The 26281-nt window shown below is 34.5% G+C and overlaps 1 protein-coding gene across 10 annotated transcripts in view; it reads left to right on the forward strand.

Moving 5' to 3' along the window:
- Nucleotides 1-26281, forward strand: part of LOC106061632 (atrial natriuretic peptide receptor 1-like) — a 637794-nt gene that overhangs the window by 318507 nt on the left and 293006 nt on the right. For 2 of the 10 annotated variants that reach the window (XM_056017418.1, XM_056017416.1), the window contains exon 1: nucleotides 1964-2280. The exons of 3 other annotated variants lie outside the window; for them this stretch is intronic. The gene's annotated coding sequence lies outside the window, so the exon portion shown is untranslated. Of the gene's footprint in view, nucleotides 1-1963; nucleotides 2281-26281 lie in introns of those variants that run through there. 5 more of the 10 variants (XM_056017417.1, XM_056017423.1, XM_056017422.1 and 2 more) reach the window with 5 other exon arrangements.

Consider the following 26281-nt stretch of genomic DNA (forward strand, 5'->3'; position numbering starts at 1 on the left):
GTGTAGACAGTTGGCTATATTCATAAGGGCCTGTGACAAGAATTTTGAGATACTTGAGGAGCTACTTGAGCTCTGTTATATGCATAAGACCACAACAAGTGAGAATGTTTTTGAAAAATAACAGGAGGTGATATTGTTTATTGTAAAGCTAGCTAGTCTAACAACGGATGGTGCACCCACCATGAAATGAAATGGTTTGGTGCGAAGCTTTTTGCAAAAATAAGAGAGACTGATGCTAATTTTAAATTTGCTCATTTTCAGTGCATCATTCATAAAAAAATTCTGCGCAAAGCAATTACAGTTCCAATATGTCATAAGACCGGTTTCAGTTGTTATCAATTTTATTCGTGCCCGTGGTTTAAATCCTCGACAATTTTCAATGTTTCTGGATGACATTGGACAAGAATTTGATTGTGTTCCCCACAACACAGAAGTCCGCTGACTCTCCTGTCAAAAAGTATTGAAAAGATTTTTTTTGCACTGCGTGAGGAAATTGTATTGTATCTGAACATGAAAGGTGAACCTGTTGAACATTTTAAAACTGACGAATGGGTTCAGGATTTGGTATTTGTAGTTGATCTCACTGGTCACCTGCAACTGCGTGTGATGATGTGAAGTGCTTTCAATCAAAATTACGACTGTGGATAAACCAAATATGAAGAGTAAATCTTGTTCACTTCTCAACTTTTCAGGAACCTAAAAGATTAAATACGGCTACAACATTTGGTAAAGATGCTTTCAAGGACTGTTTTCGTGACTTCGTTTCATACGAGCAAGAATTTTCGTTGTTTGTCTCTCTATTTTCAATTGCTTCTGTAAATGCGGCTGGTAATGTGCAATTAGAGCTGATAGAATATCAGTCAGAAGCGAAATATATAGAAGTGGCTGTGCCAACATTTTACAGTTATTTACCTGAACGGTAAATTGAATTGCGGACATTTGCAGCCTAGATTCTTGCTATGTTTGCAAGCACTGATCTCTGTTAGCAGTTCTTTTCCATATTGAAAGCTACAAAAACACCTCACCGTTCGAGATTATCTGATCAAAATTTGTCGTCAGTGATGAAAGTGTCAGTGGCAAACAAACTTCAACATTACATTAATAAACTTGTATCCCAGGAAGGAGGTCAAGCATCAGGACAAACAAAATAATGCGTAATCATAGTAATTTTTAATTATCAAATAGTACTACAAATTTAGCTAAGGGACATGGATGTCATTAATTATTGTATTCTATTGTATTGTATTGTTTCTAATTTACATAAAACTAGTAGGCTGTTTTGCAACTGATTTTTTGCTGCGGCCCCTCAGGTCATAGTAAGTTTTTTGTGGTCTATATACCTTACTGAGTTTGACAAGGCATGCTATAAAGTCTAGTAGAACCATACATTTGATTAACTTGGATTTTTTTCTCGGAAAAGGGAGGGGGGGTAGGATAGGCCTTGGTGAAAAATGTTCTGTTGTTTTTTTTAATCTAATATTTCTAACATTCATTAGTTATTAAGAACAAAATAATTGTTCTACAGGTAGGAGCTATTGTCTTTTTTAAAAAAAGTATTGTTATGTATTTATTTACGTATTGATTTTTATTTCATTTATTCAATATATTGCGAGGCTCGGTTGTCAAAGTACTTATATATTACATATAAACAGGCAGATATTAATCGAAAAGTTAATTTTATTAACCTTAAAAAATGAACATTTAGTTTGACTGCAATTGTCCACCTCATCATTACTATAACAATAAGAAGTCCCACCCTGACTGAAAGTGGAATAAAGGAGTTGTTAAATCTCATAAAAAAAGATACAAGAAAAAAGAAAGAGAAAGAGACAATTTTAAATAAAAATTAAGCATTTTATTTTTTTTATTCATCTGAATTCTTATAATACACTCGTGTCTAGCAATCTTTTACTTAAAGCATGACCAGCAATATTTTAAGTGCCTTGAAAAATATTTTTATCATTTTTGATCCAAACTAAACACCATACTTTGATAACGTTTTGCCCTTGCAAAAAGGATGTCTACTAACGGACGACACGCACACTCTCCCCCATTCACCTCATTGTCAAAAAGAAAATACTTCCCGTAGTTTCCAGATTTTTGTGACGCGATTCGTATAGCTTCTTGTTTCTGTGCATATGGTCTATAGGAGTGCTCACTTTCTTTGCAAGTATAAACTGTGAATAGTAGTTTCTGTTAGTCCAAACATCAAATCCGTTTACATATAAATCAAACGGTATGTGATATTCCAAACATTATGATCAAGATGACAGTATTTATGTGAGTTTCATTAACAACAAATTAGTGAAGACAAATGACTCGGACATAAGCAAACTGACTCTATATAGGCTTTTATTTTACTTTTATAAGACAAAAATTTTGTGTAAATTTTATTTTTTAACTTTTTAAAAAACATTGTCTTTTCTTCTTAACCTTTTTTTTCTTTTCTAGACTGGCATCTTGAAGCTTTTTCTTTTCACAGTTTTACTTGCGATTATTTATTTCTATTCAATACTAGCAGGAAAGGTTTGAATCGAATCGCAGTTACAAAAGTATGTTTTCATTTCTAGAGTGTCAAAGAAATTTTTTAATGTAGAGAGTTACAAATTATCCATATATATATATATATATATATATATATATATATATATATATATAATCCATATATATATATATATATATATATATATATATATATATATATATATATATATATATATATATATTATGCTGCTGTTATATAGTGTCTTTGATTGATATTCGTTTTACCAACAGCAGTTTATAAATAGTACAGACAGTAGTGTGATATGTGGTATGGTTTTCAATAATATAAATTTATCTTTGACATAATAGCTAGTGCTTTGTAAGTCATGAAATATGAACATCTGGGCTTTTTTTTCTTCTATAAATAAGAACAATCTGGTATAAACTTTGTCACATGTAAATTATGAGTGCGTCTGGTGTGAATGTACACTTTGGTTTCTTATAGTTATAATGTTTTTTGTTTGGTGTAATGCACAAATTGTAAGACAAATTTCCTTACGGATAATAAAGATTATTATTATTATTATTATATGTAGATGGTCGTTTTTTTCTAACGTAGATGGTCATTCTTTTTTTTTATCCTGAGAAGAAAAGGGGAGGAACTAGTGGGCCGCTGCTTTTGGAGTTGAGTACGTCTTGAACATTTTTGTACGTGGGACATTGTTTAAACAGAATTGAGACGATAAGAAAATCTAATTGACGCAAATGTTTTTGAAACTGCTTATGAATAACGTTTTGCCTTCTTAGAAATCTTGCTTTCAAAATCGGATAAAAATCACGCATACTACATTTCCCAATCAAAAGAGTGTATTTGGAAAATCGCAAATAGTTGTTGCGCCTACTTCCTGTAGTAGTGTTATTAGGAGGGGCGAGTGAAGCTACCGTCCAAGACCTCTCACCGTCAGTTGATCGTACAAATATTCGTGGCCCTGAAATGACACTCGCCCAGGCCCCGCGTACTGTTAAGGTCGCGTCTGCTTCAGACATCTTTAAAATAATAGCAACCAAAGATTTCCTTTTAGCATTAAAATTAAATAAACGATACAAAATCAGCATTTTAACCTTTTTTTTAAATGAATGGTGCGCATACTGAATGTCAAAAATAGCTCAAAAACTTGTGTTACTTTTCCCTGTCTATTTCGTCATTAAATTACTCAATTATCATTCACCACACTTATGAAGTTTGACAGAGCACATATAAATTACACCACAAACTATTTGATAGATTTCAAGCCATGTAATTAATAAAACAAATGTTGTAACATAGAGGCTTCAGAACGATGCATAGTAAGCCCTACATTATTTGAAAGTAAGATATTTATCGCTTTAGCATTGTACCTCTTTTACAAGGATCCATATTTATTCACTAATAAATATAGTAGAAAACGTATCTAAGAATATTTGTGTTAAGATAAGTTTTCATTAAATAAAAGTAAAATTTTAAACAAAATTTAAATATGATGACATCTTCTATCATTTCATTAATTTTTTTGTCTAAATTTAATTACAAGATATTTATTTAATTGATTTTTTTAAATGTTTAGGTACCACTACCCAATGCCTTAGTTTGATAACAGAATTGATTTCTTCCTATGCTTGCATGCCATATGGTAGAAGATACATACTCTTCATAACTCTAAGTTTTTTTTTTTTGTAAAATATATATATTGTTGTAACTCCGCTCACTCGCCACACTGATGGTGCGCATGAGAGCACCATTGAACACATGAGAAGACATGTTGATATAAGACAGGAAGAAGGACTGTTGTGGATCCGGGTAAAGTTATGGAGGTCTAGGCAATCTTGACTCGAGAGAACCTCCTTTGTGCTATCTATGAACTGTGTTGAGGACCTGGAGCGGCACTGGAAATGGGTCGGTGGTCTGTATTGGTATTTAGGTAGGAAAGGAATCGTGTCACTTGACATTGGACATTCTGGGACTTAATGGCTGAAGTCCATGCCTGTTTCTACTGTAAATAAATACCTGTAAAAATTATAACTTGGTAAAAGCAGACACATGGGAAATAATAATAAAATCTCTAGATATATGCCCAAATATGCCTTGACACATCTAGATGGTAGTTTAAGTGTAAATGATACAGCACAAGTTGAACAAACGTTATACCATTTGAAGTTTAGCACAAAAAAACTGTTCATGCGATATTAAGTTTGTTTATAATTTTAATTAAGTATTATTGTAAAATGTGCAATAACAATTGAATAAATGTAATTAACATTGGGATTTTACATTATGAGTAAAAATCAATAAAAGTAGGTAATCAGCTCACACTGTATCTGGAGGTTCTCATGCTGATCTTAGATGATCACTCTGCTTATTTCAGAAGAGCTAGAAGAGTCTTATCAAAGACTACGTGTTGCACTTTTACTGTTTGCTTTTATGTGAAAAATAACGCCAAATTTCTTTAAACGATCAAATAATTGGTGAATTTGATGGGGTCCGCCTCTGAATGTGTGTAATCTTGTTATTTTTAAACTTGATTTATACTGAGTTCCGTTTGTGTCTTTCGGAAGCATGTAAACTTTCTGCCAGTACCTTGGGAATTATTGCGCAGTCCTATTGGGGCATACTTCGGTAAGTAAAGCAGTTGGTTGTTTTGTGCTGGCGACATAACACCCTACTCATAACCGTTGGCCAAAGAAATTGATGTTGGCCAAAGAAATAGATGATCTTAACATCATCTGCCCTATAGATCGAAAGGTCTGAAAGGAAAACGTTTACGTTTTACTCCTATTTCACATTTGTCTCCAATACTCATTTCCAGTGTAGACGTTTGACTTGTAGTCCAGCCCCTAATTGAGATTTATCTCCAAGTAAGCATACTCATTAACCTTTTACCTGTGTTGAGATGTAGTTTGAAGTCCATCCCCATAATGAAGATTTTTCTCCACGTAAACAAACCCATTTCCCTCATATGTTGTGATTTCTAGACAGTGTCAGCATTATGACATTACTTATTGTGGTGACCTGTCTATCTATGAACTAAATGTAATGAACTAAACAAAGTAAGGAGGTGGGAGCTGTTCATCTCTATCTCTATAAATGTTCGTCTCTTTTAAAATGTACAATACTTTTGTCTAGTGAAAATGCTGATCGTTATGCCATTATTGAAACTAAAATGTATATTATCAATATCTATTGAAAATGCTGATAACAATGCCATACATTACTATACATACACATTTCTGTCTTTACATCTTTTCTTTTCTTTGTATATTTGTAAGTTACAATTCACTGATTCATTGATCACGAGATCTCTTAAACTATTGCACGTATCCGCGTGAAATTTCGTACACTGTAGGCCTACATGTCCCTGTTACCTCCTATACGCTCACTAAGAATGATTTTTGACAGAATCGCAACTTTGGGGCCGCTATTGGCGAAAAACCACAAGCTTTCTTTCAAACCTTTTATTTTATTTTCGATATCTCCAAAATCCTACTCAGATCTATAAAACATTTTTTAAAAAGATTACAAAGAGAGTTTGTTAGTTGCTTAAGTCCAGCACGCATACCGCCATCCTACTAGATTTACTAGCTAGATTTAAATCAAATATTGTTTGGTGACTAGATCTAGATCTATATTCTAATTAAAGTCATTGTAGCTTCTAGATCTAAATTATATAGACTAGATCAAGATCTAGGTTTTCATTCCACTACGTCACACGTACTAGTTAGACTAAAAAATGTTCTTATTAACACGAGAGAAAGGACAAGGGTTCCTAAACATCAGTGCACCGAGTTCTTATAGCATTTCATTTATAGAATTTATTTCATATGACGTAAAGTGAAAAAAAAATCCACTACATTACACGGCCTAGTTAAACTAAATAATGTCATTGTTAACATCAGAGAGTTGACGAGAGTTCCTAGATATTGGTACACCGAGTTCTTATAGCATTTCATTTAAGAATTTATTCCATATGACGTCAAAGGAGCTCGATAGGCAAGAGTTTCCATGAAAATATCTTAAATTGTATAATTCTGCTCAATATGGGAGAAACTTGGTAGCTTGCATTTACAGCCAAGGTCAACTATTTTAAACAAGCTTATGTTTTCTTGACGCAACATAGCAATCTTTGTTCGCCCTCAAACCAAGAAGGCCGATATAGTTGGGGTTGCTTTCATAATGGCTAATAATGTTCCTAAAAAAATGACCACATGTTTTTTTTCAAATCATTACGCTAAATTTTGTTCTCATGTTGCTACATCAATAAAGATGTGTGTCCACTTTCTATGGCATCACTTAGAGTAAACGTTTGGTTTCTTCAGCTCTCCCATTTCATCGACGCACACAAGTTGATCATGACGGTACTACTTACAATGTTACCAAAAGAACGCGATCAAAAGAGAAAATGTCCAAAAACTAAAGATAGCTGTCAATTTATATCGCTGTAAATATAAAGAGTATTTCCTTACGATACAATTAGCATGAATATTAGAATTACAACAGAATCAAATCTATCAAACAAAGATTTAGGGACGTCCTCGAGTAAGAAATGATATTTTTATCCGTTTCGTTTGACCCGAGTGTGACCCGCGGACTATATTTTCACCATCAATGTTTTCAGTTCAGTGGCGGTGATTCCCGTTTCAGCTGGATGAAGAGAGACACACTTTTTTTGTCCTTGTTGAAACAATTTAATTGATAGAAGACTTGCTTTATAGCCTCGTGAGAAATTTCTAAAAAAAATAATAAATAAAATGGTAGAATTCATGTATTACTGGTGTCGTTCATTATGTTGAGATTTTTATCAAAAAAATCAAAGGTAGATATGAACTGTAAAATTCTTAGCAAAATCATGGGTTCATTATAGCTTGTAGTTGAGTATAGAATTTTTACTAATAATTTAGAAAAGGAAAGGAAGACTTGGGACCCCATTAGCTCCTATAGATTTGATATGCAAATATACACAGGTCGCTGTTCTTCGTTTATTTGGTGTCTGGTCATGTAATCGAGCAGCTATTTGGCTACTGGTCTGTTCCCTCCCCTATCTCACGCAATGTTTGTATAACTAGTATTAGTTAATGGGTATACAAAGACAAGACTACACAAAAAATAATGCTATTGAGTGAACGATCTATAATCGAATGCTAAAAGCTTTTCTTTTTGGCCAGATAATTTAACGACGATGAACTAGAGGCGTTATTATCCTAAGTTGTAAGCATTGGGATCTATTCATGTAGCTCCTAGTGTACGGTGGAATGCCATGAGACATCAAGATATGACATTCAGTGCAGTATAAGTGACAAGACATTATTTATCGAACATTCTCAAGATGTTATTTGATGAGATAGACTTGTATTGTATCTTCTTCAAATAATCCTCCTTGCGGATTTGGAGGTTCCGTTGATAACAGTTAAACACTTATAAGATCCAATAGGACCAATACAATACAGTAAATCTAATTCAGATACATGAAACTATAACATTAGTGATGCTGAAAGAAACGAACCACCTCATCTAGCTACATCTAGCTCTCACTCGTTAAGTCTTCATTCTAATGACAACTAAAAGGGAAAACTCCTTAAATAATCTCGTCTCCAAAAATCTCTAGAACCTTCCTTCCACTTCCACAGCATCTTAACCTTGACCTTTCTTTTCCCTCCTTTTTGTGACCTTACCTATCTCACAATGACCTTGTACTCATGATCATCTGATCATGCCACGTCACATTCTTACGACCAGTCTTGACCTTGTGTCCCGCCTACACATTTGAACGAGACAGACCTTAATGCTCCATTATAAACTAGAGGAAATTTTTGCAGAGGCTAGGGGAAAAACTATATGGAGAATTAGAACCAACAAGTACTAAACGTAAGCTAAGACCCTACAAACTGAGAACATTAAAAAACTAATCTTGGCTACAAAACTACAGAGGGAAACATCAATGCTTGGGTAGACTCGAAATTTAGATGAAGTAAAAAAAACAACCTATACAGTTATTGTTAGGAGATCTATGCACACAAACTTTTCTTTACAACAGCAACAAAAACATTAGAGTCAAACCCGTTACTTGCTTCTCGGCCGAGTTTTAATCTGAAACGTTCTAGCTCATTTTTTTCGGATTTGTGTTGATACATTAGTTCAAAATTTGATGCTCTCTAAAATAATAATTAAAAAAACGAGCTAATAATGTGCATTAGTATTTTGAAATGTTTTAGATTTAGATCATTAATAAAACGTATTGTTAAATATTTTTTCCCTAAAATGGAAGGGGAAAATAAGCGAAACGATAACAGTTGTGATGCTTTTTAAATAGTTCGTCAGGAAAGCCACGCAACTAAGTGAATACAATAATATGTTACAAGGGCCGAAATGAAAGGGGCTGCACTTATTCCATTTCATAAATTATAGTATTGATGAGTTTCTTAATAAACACAAAGGTAGATAGATAGACTAACAGACTTACTGACAAAAAGACACACAAATAGACAAATAGATAGATAGATAGAGGGATCGATAGATATATAGATGTCATGGCAAAATAAGCACTTTATTTTCTATGTCCCCTCAAGATAATCATGTAGTGTATTTGAGAAGTCTACCCCATGAAGTGCAGTCTAATTACCGTTTGCAGATAGCCGAGTTGTCCAGCATTCTCTGTGGCCAGCTCTATTTGTCCCTAGGGAGCTTAGATTGATACGGCTTTCTGTGTGTGGATGCGAGTGTTGATGGCATTGCTTTGTGTGATATGAGACTTGAAGTTAATGAGACATTCTCAGCAATCATTGGAACACTAGGAGGAAAAGATAATGCATAAAGGGACCTTCCCAATCTATATTCAATGTTTGCTTCATCACTATCTGAGTGGTCCGTATACTTCACCGTGACCAATTACTAGTTAGTATATGTATAGAAAATACGAAAAACATGTATTTTCTATACAGTCGTTTACTCCTGCAGCAGTAAATCTTTGTTTAGTTAGTATATATCATACATATAAGTGTGTGTGTGTGTGTGTGTCACGTGACGTAAGCGTTTCAAGCAAAGGCGTAGTTAGCTAAACGTGCGTCCCAGGCAATGTACTATATTGGCGCCCAACCCCCCCCCCCCACGACTATATGATGTTAAATATCTACAATAACTTCACTTCAACAAAATACTCGACTGTTTTACATATCAAAAAGGGCTCGGATACTCCGTGGTGTTTTTAAATACATTTTGCTCAATTAAATTCAGTCATGAATCAGAGGCAAAATTGTCTCTCAACTAATATTAAAGTCTAGGATTATTCAAAATCTTCCTCTACATGGCTGTAAAAAGGATTGTAAAACCTTAAGTTTGTAGCCCTATTAAAAAAAAAACAGGTAGGCTTATCGTTAATTAATTTTCTCACTTCTGTTAATGTGATATTTAAGCCAAGAACTAGTAATACCTATAACCTCTATTTAAAAGCAGTCCTACGGGAGCCATATAGAAGATTCATTACTAAGGGGCACTAAACACATAAAGCTAGGACATTTATTTGACTCAACTTATGGTTACGCAGAGCCAGTTGAGACCGGCATATTTTCATGCGTCTGATGCAGACAAAGCCGTTGTCCGATAGGGATCCATTAAGTGTTCTTTACGTCTTTTGCGCCTGTCTTATATAGAGTTACCTTCTCCTTTCCAGCTATTAGGTCTGTAAACATCGGGATCAAGTTTTTTTTACCTTCATTTTAAGTTTCCGAAATTCATTATGTTTTGGTCTATACCACACTTTACTCTAAGAAAGAAAAGCGCAAGTCAAAGTCAAAGTGAAGCTTGGGACAGGGTTGATACTGAAGTGTGAGATATGTTCTAGGGATTTAAGCATGTACGTTCGTAATGGGCTAGATCGAAAGATTGTACTGGTGTTAAGAAAGATGTCTTGTAGCCTGCCTAAATGTTGGCGTACAAAGTATCCGCTGAACGATGGTACGTCACTTGGAAGAAACTAAATCGTTCTCACAGAAATGTCATGTAAGAATTGATCTTGTTGCAGACGCTGCTCACTAGAACAAGGTCCTAATTAGTAGATGAAATGACTTTACTGAATGCAATCATTTATTTTTAAGCATTGATAACAATAACATTGTAACTTTTCTAATACTCAAAGCTCAATTATAATAATAATTCAACGTATAGATTTGATGGTAGCCTTTTCAACACGAGGCTGCTCAAGGCAAAATCAAAAACTAAATCAGCAGTAATCAGGGAAATGCTATTAGCTGACGACTGTGCCCTAAATGCCTGCTCTGAAAATTGATCTGCAGAGCAAGAGTATGTTCAGATTTCAGCCTCACTATCAACACAAAAAAACACTGTTTTGGTAGGACAGTCGAAGTTTCGAAGATTGAAAACATTGTAATAAACACCATTAAAATAAACTATTACCCAGCTAGTTACTCAAAGAACTAAGCAATGAGCCAGCACCAGTGTTCAAAATACTTTTCAGGTATCTCTTAACCAGGGCAGAGTACCAAGGGTTGGAAAGAAGCTAATGTCATCCCCCTATTTAAAAAAGAAGAAAAATCTGGCTCAGGAAACTACAGACCAGTATCACTTACTAGCTTCACTTACCAGCATCACATGTAAAATCCCAGAACACATAATATATAATAATAATAATATGTAGCAACATTATAAACCACTTAGAAAAATATAATGTCCTTACTCTATACAAACATGGCTTTAGGAAATATAGATGATGTGAAACACAACAAATAGGACTAATTGATGATTTTTCATAACCTTTAGACTTTAGATGGTAGTGAGCAAATAGTTGCATTCTTACTAGATTTTTTCAAGGCTTTTGACAAAGTTCACCACCATAGTTTGCTTACAAAATTTAAATATTTTGGCATTGATGGTCCATTGCATCAGTGGAAGAATGAAAAATCTTATAATATAATATATAGAACAATAAAAAAAACACAAGATACAGAAATTTTACACAGAGAATTAGATGAATTCCAGAAATGGGAATCAAATTGGAGCATGTCTTTCCACCCAGAAAAATGTCAGTTATTAAGAGTAACAAAAAAACTAAAACAAACTAATTCCACTTATCTTATTATAAACCAGTAACACAGACTAGAAGCGCAAAATACCTAGGTGTTATAATAAATGAAAAACTGTCATGGAATCCCCATATTGATGAAACTATCAACAAATCAAACAAAGCATTAGGTTTTATTAAAAGAAATTTCTATAAATCAAATAAGAACATAAAACTAAAATGTTATTTAACTTTGGTTAAGCCAATAATAGAATATGCATCCTCTGTTTGGCACCCCTCAACTCAAGAATTTAGTGACTGATTTTTTGCTTTGATTTTGTTTATTTTAGGTGAGATTTTAATGCTAAACCATCACTTGCCCCAGCAAAGCCAAAGGGGTTTTGAGTTTAAAACACCTTACCAGGGGGTTTTGCAATTAAATCCCCCTCTTCTATAAAAAAAAAAAAATGCAAACGACAATTCCCGAATTCCAAGAACACAGCTATGGAAGATTTTGATTTTAAAACCTCCTGCAAAATTTACTATAAAACCCCTCTTCAATATAAAAAAGCAAATTACAAACTAATTTTTTTTAATAAGCGTAGCCAAAGGGGTTTTGAGTTTAAACCCCACCCCTTCAGGAGGGTTTGAAGCTAAAAAAATACTTCTTCAACATAAAAAAAAAGCAAATTACACACTCAAAATGATATGAGCGTAGCAAACTGGGTTTTGAGTTCAACCCCCCCCCAGTAGGGTTTGATGCTAAAAATACCTTTTCAATATAAAAAAAAAGCAAATAACGCACTAAAGTTACTTGAGCGTAGCCAAGCCAATTGGGGGGGGGGGAGGTATTTAAGTTTAAAACCCCTTCCTGATGGCTTTTTTTTAAAGTTTAAAACCCCTTCAGGTGGTTTTGACTTTAAAATACCCCTACAGAGGTTGAAAACCTCTCTCTTCAATATTATTCTAAAGCAAACTACAGTCACCAAATTCTATGAACGTAGCTAAATGGGGTTTTGAATTTTAAAGAAAAAGCAACTCTAGAGATTTTTTAGTTTAAACTCCCCTCCCCCCCCCCACCCCAACCCCCACCCCAACAGATGATTTTGACGATAAAACTTTCCTTTTCGATATAAAATCTAAAGCAAACGAGAGAGAGAGAGAGTATTAAGGAATATGTTAATGCACAATAAAATAAAATGTCTAAATAAATATGTGTGCTTGTATTTTTGCCTTGAATTAAAACCTTTAGAAAATAATGGTACTCTTTAAAAAAAAAATTATATAAACTTATTATATAACGGAAAATCTTACTTACATTTGTAAAGTTTAAAAGCTCATTAAATAACATATATTCAGAATTTTAAATTTAGATCTAGTATCCAAAGAAATAGAAACGAAACCGTTGGAGTTTTTAAAACATTTGACCTGTTTTATTTTATAGTGAAAAAAACATGCTTGACTAACCATGCCGATGTGCTATTCACTTGTCTGACCACTAAAAATACAACTAACACTATTGCATAACCATTAAACGCGCAAGGGGAAAAAAACTGGGTGATCTTGTCATTATGGACTGCATACTCAGTACACTAAACGTCAATCTGGCCAGGTTGTTAAAATCAGTCGGACACACTGTCTATTTACTTTCTGGGCAGGGAGGGTGTATAACTATTTTAGTGTAAAGATATATCTACGAACATGCTTGACTGGCCACGTCAGTGTGTTATTTTCTTGTCTGACCTCTCCACATTAAGCAAACACTATTGCATAACGCTGAATGCAGGGTAGTCTTACAGTATTATCGACTACACACGTACAGTACACTAGGCCTACATGTGGTCATGTGTATGTCTAGCTGACCAGGTTGTTAAAATCAGTTGGACGCAGTCTATTTACTTTATGGTCAGAGAGGGTGTGGATTAAAATTTTTTTTCTAGAGTTGGTTACCCTAATGCTTTTAGATCTATATAGGCCTAGCTGTTGATTTTAGACTTAATAGATCTCAATAATAAGTCTTAAGACTATAAAAGGGTGTACTTGATGTTCCTGCAGTTAAAAAAATACTGTTTGCCGCAAATGAATTGATTAAAACCACTAAATATTGACCTAACTCACTAATCAGATTCCCACTAGAAACAAAAATTAAACACCTCCACGTGGCTCACAAAAAAATTCGGAACAAGCTTTTGGCAAAAAAATGTTTAACATTTTATAAAACTGCTATTTTCAAGTGCAAATATTTACTCCCATAACTTCTACCAGGATCTTACTTTACCCTCTTCAAATGCAGACTGTCTAAATAGTTGTTAACTGCATCTTTTTTTTTTTGATAATCAAAGTTATTGATATCACTGACCAGAAAACAGGGAGTGCGTTTCAACCCTGACCACAGGTTGAAAAGTTTTACAAATTTTAATTAAACTTTTTAGTTAGTAACTAAAAAAATAATAATTAAACTACATTTTTAACTAAACTTTTTTTTCTATTTTAACTAAAAGTTTCAAACTTTTTAGTTAACTTTTGCCCATCACTATATATAGATATATATATAATTTTTTTTTTTGCGAGGGGTGCTGGGGAGAGGAGAAAAAATTCCCCCAAACCCCCCCCCCCCCCCCAAAAAAAAAATCGTGGCTACGCCCATGGTATACAGCGAGTGATGTGTGGCTGAATGATTAGAATCGCTTGACTACTTATAAAAGGTGAGTTTTTATCCCGACTCGAGCAGAGCTATGTCAATGGAGCGCTTAAAGGCAGGACGGAAAACTGTTTCCAGGTACCTCTACTACCCCTTCGTCTCACCAAAAAGATTGGACCCTAGTGCTCTGTGAATGCTATAAGAATGAAAGTTACACTATATAAAAAAGGATAGTCACTATTCAAGTATTACAAGGCAAATGTTCATCGTTTTCATGTTGTACTTAAATAATGCACAGACTCTTATAAATACTTAGGGGGGTATTTTCCTTTGGGGTAGGGTAAATCTCAACCTTCCCCCCCCCCCCCCGGCTACATCAATGTATAGCTATACTATTTGAACATTCTATTTTTTTTTATTCAATTGTCCCCAAGAAAATTCGTGTTTCAAATTAACCTGCATAAGAGTTTTTAACGAGTCTCAGATTAAGAAATATACGCAAATGACATAATTATGAACATATATAAATATTCTTTCCTTTGACGATCTCTCTATCTTGGAGAAATAAATTATAATCAATATTTGCTAAGAACAGAAAAAAAAAATCAGGTATTGCATCTCTCTATTAACTCTTTTCTCTCCGTAATTATTTTTCCACGTTTCGACGTAATTCTTCATTTTGCTCATTACTATTTCACTAACTCTTATGATTAAGCTTCAATAGCTTTGTCGTTTGTTATCGGAAAATGTTTTATTTGGTCTAGAATTAAAGGGAAATACAGGCTCTTTTTATAGAACACAAAATAAAGTTTATAAAATTAAACATGTATTCAATTTAATAAGGTCAAATCAACGATTTAGGAGATAAAGAGAACTATTTCTTTTCTATGTACATGAGCCATTAACTAAAAGAGCTTCCTTTAAAATCTGTCTGTTTAAATACAGGTTTGATACAAAGAAAATCTAATTAGTTAAAGGAATATGATTTTTCTCCGCTTCGTTAATTATTAATTATCGTAACGTTTCGGCTATTTCTCTTTTTCATTTTTTTTTTTTTCTTTTTTTCTTTCCCTAATTTCTTAATTCTTTCAAGACTATCTTTTAGTTCACGAATCTTAGTGTCCCACTTTCGCTTCAAACATATCTTTCGTTTCCTCGTTTGTCACTCTACAAAATGAATTGAGATTTAGTATGGACATGTCTCCCTTCTAAAAGTCCCCTAACTTAGTTCAATACTTGATTGGATTAGTTCTCCGCTTTTTTCATGACAATATCTTTTATCTGTGTATGTGTGACATAGAACAAAGAAATGGTTCTGATCTGGCCGTTATTCTAGAACAGTACAGTATTTACTTGCTGCTCTAAAGATACTGTCTTATTGTGGCTTATTTGTAATAGTTAATAGAATGAAATATATCACAGTTTTAATTGATAACATTTTTGCTTGGAGTATTCTGAATAGTATTTCCTAGTATTTCTATTATAGTTTCAGCTCACTTTATTCAGCAATTGCAGTCAAACTGAATTTCCATTTGATTGGACCAATAAAAAGTATCTTATCTATCTTATCTTATCTTAAAATTGACCCAACTGGATATATTCCGAATTCCACAATCAACTTCGCGTGAATGTTGCGTGTTAACTATTTGCAAACTTTTAGTGCTATAGTCACTTTAATATATATTTTTATATATTATTATTATATATTATATTGCTTATTTTATATTGTCTAATCATACAATTGTACAATGTTGCAATATGTCAATTGTCTGACAAAGAAATTTGTAAAATAATAATAATAATAATAAAATTGTATACTAATGTTTTTGGGTGTGAAACCAAATAGATGAACGTACGTTGGGTGCATTGTAATAATAGCTTTAGCTTTGTAGTGTCCAATAAACCAAATCACTAGTTAGCCACCAGCATGCGATTCGTCCGTCTACTGAGCTCTTTATGTTGCTACTTCCACGCTTTATTACAATTCAATCCCTAGGCCATCTATCAAGTCACGGACATCCCAATAAAATGTCTTCGATGACTTTAAAATGCAATCCGTAACTTGGCCAATAAGCGGGAAATTTGCCTCGAAACTCCCCAAGACATTTGTCGCTTTTATAGGATGAGTCACTCGAAGCTTTTATTACATTGATCAAAGAAATACACCAATACTAGCACATATTACCATCATATATACATGTAAAAATACATAAAATAATAAATACATATATATATATATATATATATATATATATATATATATATATATATATATATATATTATCACGTATGAATGTGTGTATGTGTGTATAATCTTTTTTTATTTATATATGTCAGTTGGAATGTATACGCGAATGACCGGAAGTGTGTAAGATATCATCACACTGTGTGACACAAGATCAAACACATCTATTTAAGGTATTTGCTTTTTGCAAGTTAAAACATAGTGAATTATAGAGTGAAAATCATTCAATTTAAGACACTAGTGTAGACGAAAACATTTCTGTGTCTAATCAAAATAGTTTGTAAACATAGTAGATGTTCAATGACCGAAGTCACGTGACAATACCATGTGACTAAGGTTGAACACGCAACGATTAGTTGTTTTGTAAGTCCCCTGCTCTCTACTTCAGTAAGTTGTCTGATGTTGTTAGTATGCGGCAAAGTTAAACCATAGACAAGTATATGGAGAATAGGAGAAACCCACTAAAGTATCAGAGCGGTGTACGAGCCCCCACAGAGGAGCTAAAATGACATGAGCTAATGGGAATGTCCAACTTCTGAAGCTTCCCATTAAACTTGTTTTTTTTTTCCTCTTGAACGATGCAAGGTGGAGTTTGTTCCCTTTTTTCTCTGTCCTTGTTTGTTCTGGTAGTGTTTGAGTATGTCGGAGATAATGAACTTGACGTGCGGATCATTAAACAGCGCAGATTTCAAACTTTTGTTTTGACAATTTTTGTTTAGTGCTGAAGGGAACAAAAAGCTATTTTTGATATTTTTGAAGTGGAATATAATCTTAATATCATTTGGGTGTTTTGAGGATAGACATATTCACTTTTTTTTAATATGCACTTTTCCAAAAGTATTGACTCAAATACAAGCCTTATATATCTATAGGTACAAGACCGTACAACTAGCATTACACACCGAGTAAACTCGTTGATATGTTTCAGGCTATATACTGTTTATTTCGACTGTAACCCCCCCCCCCTTTTTTGCGCTTCCAATAAAACAGGCCATATTTTAATGATAACACTAACGTACCTTTTTTTAGCCCGTAAATTCTCTCTCTTTCTCTCTCTGCCCTTCTCTTTGTATGGAACTTCCCCCCCCCCCTAAAAAGAAACCTTCTCTTGAATAATAACGGCCAGTTTTATAACGAACACACACACACAAATACATACTTTTTGCCCATGAATTCTATTATTATCTTCCACCCCTTACCACAACCGAAAGTTAGTCTTAAATACAATCTCTAATTTTTCTTAGGCTTCTCAGAAGTATTAATGGTCATGTTTAATAATAATAATAACAATAATTTAAGATGGCTCAAAGCAGGTCATCTCTACCCTGAAACAGAAGGATTTGTTACAGCAATAAAGAACAGAGTAATTAGAACAAATAATTACGAGAAACATATCATAAAAACTCAATATTGTTGACAAATGCCGAAAATGTAGAAATGTGGGTGAGTCAATTGAACACATATAGTTCGTCCATCGTGGTTCGATGATGACCACTTTGTCATCCAGGGGGCTGAGGGCTTTGCACTGGGGTTTTATGCCTCCTCATGTGGCTGGTGAGACCTATGTGAGCCCGGAATGTTCGGCTGCACACTGGGCAGGTTATTCCAGCTGGAGCTAGTGTCGTTTGTCTTGCTTTTCTTTTCTGGCGTTTTTCTTCTGCCTGCGTTGTTCTTTTTTCCTCAGCAACCTGTGCGCCAGTTTTCACAGCGTGACGCCATGATGCTCTGTCGTGTGCCTCTGTCTCCCAGGTGCCAGGGTCTATGCTGAACGCCTTCAGAGAAGCTTTGAGGGTGTCCCTAAAGCGCTTTCTTTGCCCACCTTGCGAGCGCTTTCCTTCGCTTAGTTGGCCATACAAGAGTTGTTTTGGGATGCGGTGGTCTTCCATTCTGTAGACGTGACCTGCACATCGCAGCTGGGACTGCATCAGGATCGCCATAACCACGTCGCAAAGTTAATACACCAGCACTTGGCTTTGACACATAATTTGATCGGTAAGGTTACTCCTCCTTATTACAAATGCTCACCACAAGAGGTTCTTGAGTCTACTGAACATCTTCTGTAATGGGATAGGCCTATTTTGACAGACAAAACTGTAATAGCCCTGATCGGCTGCTCATTGATAAAAAAGAAAAAGCCGCTACCATTATTGACATCGCCGTACTACTATCTCATAATTTAAGAAAACCTGAGTTGGAAAAACAACGAAAATATGGGAAGCTAGGCTTGGAGATTAAGCGTTTAAAAAAAAACACAATATACCCAATTGTTATATTAACCGAGGGAATTATAACAAATGACCTCACAGACACCTTCAAGGCCCTTGACATTCCTAGGAACATTGTCGTTGCCTGTCAGAGGGCGGTACTGCTGCAGACCTGCCACATCACCAGAAAATTACTCAGTGGAAACTGATGAAGGGACTACGATGAATTTTGTTTCCCTTTAACGAAACTTGACCCTGGAAGCGCCAGAGAATGAATACTCACTCGTTTCTAACATAATAATAATAATCTTTATTATTTTTATTATCCATAAGGAAATTTATCTTACAATTTGTGCATTACAAAAAAACAACTAGAAAACCCAAATATACATGTACACCAGACTCACTCATAATCTAGTTCTAAAACAATAAATAGATGTAGAGTAATCTAGATCTATAGGCCCCAATTGTAACGAATTCTAGAACTTGAATTTTAGATGGTATCTAAGCGTTAATGATATTATTGTATTTTTCGTCCAACTGAATACATACAAAACTAATAACGGCTATTCTCCTTACAGTCATGAATTTGAAAAACGTATATTATAATGAAACATAACTGTACCAAATTTCACGTTGCTATTTATCATGGTTACAGAGTTTTGACGTATTAATAAGACATATATTTATAATTCATCACAGTTTTTCTGATACTTTGTAATTTGTGTATAGTTCAATTTTAACATATAAATGCCATAACTTCACTCCTATATAACATAAAATAATAATAATAATAATAATAATGTTACGAATCTCACTATCCAGGCTCTCTGCAAACTGCAGCATACACCACCAACTTAAAGAACTTGGCAACTCAGGGCTCCAAAGTAACGTAACACTTTAATAGTTGAATAAATAACAGCCAATACTGTACAATTGGCAACACGTACACTGTACAAATATCTCTCCGATAACACCGTACCGCCGTATCAAACTCTTGCACTGGCCTCTCCGTCTCGTTCCGGGCTTGCACTGGGTTCAACAGTTCAGGACTGACTTCACACACTAGGCTCGTTGTGTCGGACTCGATCGCAGACCAAGATCAAGACGCCGTTCGTCTCAACTGTACTTGATAATACTCCGCACTGAACCGTCGTAATCCTCCGTACAGAACCACACCGTTGAACTGTGCTGCAGTCGACCATGTTCTGAGCCCTGTCGTGAACCTTCTCTCGTGAACCGTCTTGACTGCGACACCTCCGCTCTTTATATAGGGTTCCTACTGGCCTTCTAGAACCGGACATTCGACATTCGCTCGACCATTCTGGGTGTCAGATGACTACATCCCTCGTGACGCTCCTGAGCTCTGTTCACGACGTCAATTCTTCCCGAACCATCATGTTGACACTCGTCTCGGCCGACCGTCGTAACTCGTCACGGTTGACAGCATCGGCTGACTACACTCACGCCACTACCCCCATCTGTGCCACCACCAGGTTTATAACAATAATAATAATCTTTATTGTCCGTATGGAAATTTGTCTTACAATTTGTACATTACACCAAACAAAAAACATTATAACTATAAGAAACCAAAGTGTACATTCACACCAGACTCACTCATAATTTACATGTGACAAAGTTTATACCAGATTGTTCTTATTTAATGATTTGATTGCCAGGGGAACAAAAGAGTGTTTGTGTCTGTTTGTCTTTGCCATCGGTGTCTTGTATCTCTTTTGTGATGGTAAAATCACAAAATCCTGACACAAAGGGTGATTCTTTATTTCGAGGATCTTGTGAGCTTTTTTATAGATGTTTGTCTAAAACAACTGCCCAAATGGGGTTTGTTTTTTGCCAATGATTTTACCAGCTTTAATCCATACATACCAGTTGGTATCGCTGTAATCCATACATCTATCTCTACACATCTAGATAATTTAAGTTGTATATATTAATAAATACGTAAAATGATTCTGTCTACGAAATTTCAGGCGAATCCGTACATTACTGTGATCTCATGATGCATAAATGAATCAGTGGTATTTGCAATATATATAATAATAAATGAGCTGAATTATTTTAAAGTTGAAAGTGTCGGTTTAACTGTCATTACTGTGGCATTTCATTAGAACACTATATGAATTTGTACATCTTAGTGTTTCTCAAACTTTGATCAGTTTGTCACTCCGCCCCCCCCATGATAAAAATTGTGTTTCCCTCCTCCCCCCTTTGCTTAAATACATTTAGAATCTGTTTGAAAAAAAAAGCCGTAAATAAATGTTCAGTAAAACTCGTTCGTTAAATAGTGTATCGTAAAAAATAGATTCTATAGTAACAAAAAGAGGTAGCAGATTCCCCTTCCAGCTAGGGGGCCTGGGGAGCTAAAAGCCAAGAGTACAGAATTTCATTCTCCTGACGTCTACAACGCTATTTTTCCTCATAGTAAGAAGAGTCAAAAAAGGCTAGAAGGAAAAGGGGTGGGACGCATTGATATTGAAGGGAAATGATCTGCGTACTGTATTCTCCTGGGGTCTAGAAAACATCATAGTCAAACAAAATACGTTAGTCAGTCTAATAAAGAAGGAGGCAAGTCACGGTAATTCCGACTTCGACCCACCTCCCAGTCAGGCCGTGTCGCCCTTTTGTCTGAACGTCGCTTTCTCACCGGAAAAAAGGGGGGGGGGGCCTTACCCCACTGTTGAGAATCGCTGGTGTACGTAATCCATATTAGTCGACAGTAAACAGTAAAAACTTGCATAAAATGTAAGTAAACAAACAAAAATATAGTAACATTTCCATTTTCTTAATAGAGTGCTTTTCTTGATTTGGAACGGTAGAGTTACTTACGATATCACCAAAGCTTATTTTTCAACCAGCCGCTTTTCTTTATCTATGCCTAGCAATGCAAAGTTGGAAAAACAAGCCTATCCCATTAAAGCTCTCCAATAGGTAAAAATAAATTTGAGTTCATATAATATGTAGTATTTTGATACCCACATTGGCGCCCCCTACCTGTCGATGCAGCCCTCGCTTCTGAGTGTACAAACAAGTTTCGATAACGTATGTGAAATTCTAATGTGGATGTAATTGTAAAGTATAATTAATACAACCTAAGCTAAAGAAAAAATAAGCATTTTTTGTTTCGACAATTCTTATAAGACCTCTAAAAATAAACAACAGAAATAGACTTAAAACAACAAAACAAAAGTACTACTTGCTGACCCTAACCCTAAACCTATGACAACGTACGTTTCAACTACAACACTCGAACTCAAAATAAAATGTCCGAATATGAGCAGCGAGAATTGAGCAAGAGTTTCATCAACGTGAGATGGTTATCTGTCCCTAATTGTGTTTCAGGCGGACCTCGACTCTCGCGTTGTGTACTGTGTCCATCTATAGCCACTTACTGAGGTGCATTGTATTGAAAACACAAATATTATTTCCATTTAAATCCTCTTTCTGTTAGAGCTAACCAGTTTTATACATTGTAAGATTCTAGATTACCTACTATGGTGATATGATAGTATACTTGAACAGTGTTGAAGATTGTAGAATTATTGTGTACAGTTGTAAAGCAGTATATGTAATTCACTCTAGTGTATTAGATTACTGTCGAAAAAAATGTCTATGCTTTTCTGGATTGTAATATCTTTAGTGTTGTATCAATGATTTTTTGTTCCTATTCAGTGATGAAATCTTTTGAGCATGCAGTTTCTAACTCAATATGTGTTCAGTCAGTTCACGGCGTTTGTGTCTATTAATCTCTAATTAGTTTCTACTAACAATTTTGAATTGAATGTTAACTTTTTAAGAAAAGGCAAAAACACTCTAGTTTGATTCCTCAGACTATTTTGCAACCATTATGTTATGTGTCAAAATAAATACATTAGAACACAATGTTCCGATCTTTTGTATCTTAAATGTTCATCGTTCTTTTATGTAGCATTTAAATTATAAGTTGGTGTTTTTTTTTTCAAAGCGATTTTGGTGGCATGCTAAGAGTTGAAAATCAAACAGCTTAGCCATTTCATCGGGAGTGACACAAAATCCCTGACATTTACTCTCCCTTATGATATTGAAACCCCGCTTGCACAATCCATTTATACAATCTACGTCGATGCTGTAAATAATATAGGGTTAACGTTACGTAGTCAAACTATTTTTCTACTGGCTTATGATGTATCGGAATTTTTCCTCAAGAAGAAGGCACCAAGCGGTATCTATTCCTCATGAGTCCGGAACTATTAGTGACAGTCGGTAATGGAATAATCGTTATCTTCTAACAATCTACACAGAGACTGTGTTGGCTAGAAAAGTGGAGTAAAAACAACGGTGACTAAAGCAACACAAATTCCGAGGGTTTGACGTCCGGTGTTAACTAGCTTTCTTCCATTATTAAGTTAGTAAGTAGAATTTAACCATCATAGCGGTATTCTAGTAAAGGGAGATTATGACTGAATTGAGTTACCTCTTTGTCGCATGCTATAACGTGTTGAAAGTATTCGTTTTATAATGGTTAATGTAATGGTGGTCTCATAAATAATCACATTTGCTTGGACCGAACAAAGTTGTTTCTGCTTGGTCGTCCACTTTATAGGCAGGTCTTTTGCAACTGGTGACATCTCTGGTGGGCTAGCATATGTAGGTCTGTTAATACTCTGTCTCTTCTTTTGTCCTTCTTTACCTGCTATCATTTCACTATTCTTGCCCTTGACTGGTCTCTCTGGATTGGCAAAGTTTCCCGATATTTTTTTGATAACAGAGTACAGGTCTTTGGTGCTGTTCTAAGCTACCTTTACTATTTTAATTGTGAATAGAATTTGATTTTAATGATTTAACTATATAGAATTAAGCCCTTATGTAGAGAGACATGTTGTGTAGGCACGACATGGCCTAAATTGTGCCGATGTGCCAAAAATCAAAATCAAACCAAACTGAAAATATTGAACCTTGCCATTTTACCTACCTGGGTGACCATTTCTGACAGAATTAAATTCTGATATTCTTCTGAACATTTTGAAACCTGCCTTTTTACCTGCCTGGGTGGACCACTTCGGGGGCCGATTTTGAGTAATCTTGCAGGAATACCATCCGTTTTGCTAATAGTTTTTGCTAATAGTTTTTGGATCCCCTTTTCTTGTACTTCTATTTCTCTTATGTTGTCGACTTCGTTAAGTAACAGTGGCGAAGATAACATTGCGCGAAGGGGTTCAATGAAACCCGGGCCCATGACCAAACAGGGCACTTTTTTTAAATGTTTAAATTTTTTGACTGTAGGAATTGAAAAGTATCAAATTCTCCTATAGTTTTACTTAGCTTTCAGTGTGATAATTATAACAAAAAAGGTTACAAAAGACAGTTTTTGTGGAAACACAAACTCAAAATCGTCGGCCACCGAAGTGGTCCACCCAGGCAGGCTTCAATATTTTCAAAAAGAACATCCGAATGCAATTATATCAAAGACAAATGAGAGATAAGAATGGAGAAAGAAGGTTAACAGATCTTGTGTAGTGCCCCAACGGTCCAGCAGATCCAAGGATAGGTGAAAGTAAATGTAAAGTTAGATGTGAACCTGGTCTAACTAGTTCCCCTTATGGACCTTGTAGTCTATAGGGCAGATGATGTAAAGTTCATCTGTTTTTATGGCCTACATTTAACGAGGGTGTCATGTAGCCAGCACAACGACCAACCGCCTTTACTTTTCCCCAACTAATGTAAGGTACCCATTAGAGCGGAGTGGACTCAGAGGCGCCCAAAGATTCCAAAGTTGAAAATCCCAGTCTTCACCTGGATTTGAACCCGGGACCCACTCAGCCACCGCGCCTCCCCTGGACTAACTGATGTCTTATAATTGATCTAATTGCTTTGAAATGGCCCAAGATTCCTGGGTTCATTTTCAACTAAATTTAGGAAAATGATGTTTATAAGATTACTATTCGTTTTAAATTAGGTTTACCTTATAACGCATACTAATTAGCTATTTCTCTTTAAAAAACTGCTTGCATAACTGATTTAAAAAATTAGATTTTTCGCTTTCAGAAAAAAAAGTAGCCGTTGCATCAGAACTTTGAATGGTCTAAAATATTGTGAAGTCGGATTTTCAATATATTTTCTAGTATACGAGATCTAAACGGGACAGACGGACATTCATTTCACACAAAACTAATAGCGTCTTTTCCCCTTTCGGGGGCCGCTAAAAATGCGAAACTACAAATCAATGTATACGTTATTGTTTTTGACCTTGCTATTCGGGATGTCAGAAAAAAAAGCAGTTTTAGTAAAATTTGATCTCAACTGATTAACAATGGCTAAAAATGTCTTAATTAACACGAGAGAGAGAGAGCTAACGAGGGTACATGGATATATGGGGGAAACTCAGTTCTTATAGTATTTCATTTAAAGATGTATGACATATATATATATATATATATATATATATATATATATATATCAGGATAAAATCCGCATTTGTTGTGCGTTTTGTCTGTCAATTCGTCTGTCATTCATGTTTATATATAAAAAAAAAGAAGACTAAAAGCTATTGAAATCTGGTTAACCTTTAATTTTCCTTCCAAAACATAGAAATAGTTTTAAGTATCTATTATAGATTGTTACGGATGTTTATATATATATAGACAGAGATAGAGAGAGAGAGAGAGAGAAAGAGAATCTCAGATAAATCAAATACCATTAATTAAATATTTAGGATGATTTAGTATAAAAATTATATGTACCATAGCCTTGTGGAGAGATTTTCATACCATACTTTGGTGTTAGGAAGTTGTTTTCCTTAAAAATCCGCAACATAATATTAAGATAAAATTGATTTTGTAACGTTTAAGCTAGAAAATTAAATGTAGTGTAAGACAGAAGTGCGATTTAAAAAAAATAAGAGTTACATTTTTTTTCATAAAAAATCCGGAACAACCAATTTTTGTAAATGAAAAGATTATTTGTTTTAGTTATTAGAAAAGGGATTTCAAACAGTTATTTGGCTTTGTAGATTTTTCTAATAAAATTCGGAACAATTTTGGCGACTATTTGTAAGATTATTAATGTAATGTAGGTCGAATTCTTTTTCAAAACAAAATCCGGAACATTCTTTACCGGTTACAAAACTTTTGCTATGTTTCAGTAAGAAAATTAAATATAAAATAAGTCAAACAAACCTAATAGCGGCTTTTCCCCTTACTGGGGCCACTAAAAAGTGATTTTCAATAATCGTTTCTAATAAATTACTTTCTTATTTTAAAATCCTGAAAAAAAAAGTCATTTGACATACATTTGTTTTAAGTTGAAAATACGGGATATCGATAATAAAACTATAGTGACGTATTGTCAAAGAATATAAGTGTAATGTAAGTCAATGATGTGATTTCAAACAATCATTTGACATAATTTATTTTTTATATAACAATTTCCGGAACAACTTTATAGTTAATGAAATATAAGTCAGTATAGAGATTTTGATTTAGCATTTATAATCTATTTACTTAAAAAAAACCGGAACAACATATGAGTGTTTTCAAGGTTTAAGCAATGAAATTAAATATAATATAAATTAGAAAAGCAAACAGACACTCGTTGACATTGATTTGTTTTCACAAAACCATCCGGAACAATCTATTATAGATACTTAAACCTATAGAGATGTTTC

Source organism: Biomphalaria glabrata, chromosome 18 (genome assembly GCF_947242115.1).
Source record: "Biomphalaria glabrata chromosome 18, xgBioGlab47.1, whole genome shotgun sequence".
In the NCBI taxonomy this organism is placed as follows: domain Eukaryota; kingdom Metazoa; phylum Mollusca; class Gastropoda; family Planorbidae; genus Biomphalaria; species Biomphalaria glabrata.